We start from the raw sequence: 2137 nt of genomic DNA, 5'->3' as shown, positions 1-2137 counted from the left end.
TCTTTTCAAATTTAAAAGCCATCAGTTCTGCAAGAACAAGAAAAATTGCCAGTACATAAGGTTGCAGAACTAATATATGGGAATAGATAGATGATTAATGGCGTCTTCAATTAACCTGTTCCGTAGTAATATGCGTACCTGTCAGAACAAGTAATTATACACAATTTCACAATCTTCTTCTATGTCACAATCTGACCCATCCTTCACAGCCTGTGATCTGATTACTTCTTCTGTCTGCTCAATCACATAGTTCTTCTTCTCAACCACCTCCTTCTTTGTCTTCCATTGGAACCCTTTTGATTCAAACCCCTGTTTTAACAAAAACTTTTCATCACCATTGAGAACTCCAGGTCTGATCTTTGCTTTTCACTTATCAGTTAACCTTTTGTTCTTCTCAGCTTTATTTGGCTCTTTCTTATTTACTTTGATTTTCAGAATGGTCTTGAGTCTCTTTTCAAGAATCCCCTTTTGTTCCAAACAATCAGATGGTTTTCTATTTCCACTCAAGTAATTCTGATACATCTCTTTGTAACTCTTCATGTCAAATCCACTCACCACATCAGGGATTTCAAAGGTGTCCTCAACAATCCAGCAAGAATCAGTGTGATGACCATATGCATCACACTTCTTGCACCAGACCTTGACATAGCTTCCTATATCTTCAAGCAATTGTTTGTCTTTGATTTTGTCACTTGTTTTGGGAAAGTCAAATCCTAAAGAGGTCTTTGGACACAAGGTGTTGGAGAATTCCATCTTGATTGGCTCACTGATGTCAATTGTTTGTGGATACTTTTCTTTAACAAAAACAATTTTCTTCATCGTGGAGGAAGTTCTCATTGGGCTTCCTTCTTCTACTCTTGGATATCTTCTTGTTGGCACATGATTAACCCCCAATATCAAACAACTCATGATTAGAGAAAACTAGGTAAATTGGTGGATGTGACTGATCATAAGTGGATTTCACAATTTCTTCTGTTCTTTTCTTGATCTCAATTTGTGGTCTAGCACAGATGTCAAATACCACATGCTCTCTCCTCATTTTATCATAATGCCTTTTCATCTTTGGAGTCATCTTTGGAAGAAGAGGAATCTTTTCACTATTCTTTTTGCTTGATCCTTTCTTCCTTTTGCCCTTGGATGACTTAGAGCTTCCACAACTGCAATTGCTGTCTTCACTGGAGTACTCACTCCACTTCTTGTTTTCTCATACCAATTTGTCATTCTTCTCAAATTCTGTCTCCCCATCCTTCTTCACTGCAAATTCTCCATTCTGGTCTACATACACATCAGCATATTGCTTTACAAACTCTTCTTTGTCATAAAAAACATTCTTGAACTGCTTAAGGTATTCACTTCTACTCTCCTTGTCTACTTTCAGTGGGTAGTTGTCACAAAAAGGCGGTGGTACCTTTTTGTACTTCTCTTCTTCAGTCATTTTATCAACATATCCCACAATATTGCCAGTAGAAACAAGGTTCTTCAAGAAATCCATTTGAATTAGCAATTTAGCATTCTTCATCTTTTCTTCTGCATACATCTTTTTCAACCCTTCAATTTCATTAGTCATTTTTGATTGGGTATGATATGCCATCATACTGTCATCCTCAAGTCCTTTTATTTGACTTTCATAGGTTGCCTCACTTGTTTCATACACATTCAAAAAGGCTTCCTTTCTCCCACACTCAGTTTTTCATTTTCCAATCTCCTGATTAAGTTGATCAATAGTAATAAGAATATCAGAAATTGAGACATCAGATTGTACCTGAGTATTTAAAGATTCAGCCTGGTCATGCACCTTTGCCATAAATGCAACATTTTCCCTCTCCATTTCAGCAGCATGATTGCTCCAATAAAATTCCCCATCCTGTGGCACCCTGGTAACAGCAACATTTCCTTGGTCTCTCTGCTGGTTCACATTGTTCTGATTTGTTCTGTTCTGATTTGAGTGAGCCTGCATTTGATTGTTTCTTAGAGGTTGAAGTGTTTGTTGTTGGGGTCTATTTGGATTTTGGTAGGGGTTCAGGTTGGTAATCTGATTTCTTTGCTGCTGGAAATTTTGATTCTGGTTCTGGTAGAATTGATTTTGATTCAATTGATTTCCAGCTTGCCTTGGCATGTTACATTCTCTTGCAAAGTG

Source organism: Bidens hawaiensis, unplaced genomic scaffold (assembly GCF_021521415.1).
Source record: "Bidens hawaiensis isolate Kalapana, Puna unplaced genomic scaffold, B.hawaiensis_p1.1 tig00050504_1, whole genome shotgun sequence".
NCBI lineage: Eukaryota > Viridiplantae > Streptophyta > Magnoliopsida > Asterales > Asteraceae > Bidens > Bidens hawaiensis.
This window is presented reverse-complemented; position numbering follows the sequence as displayed.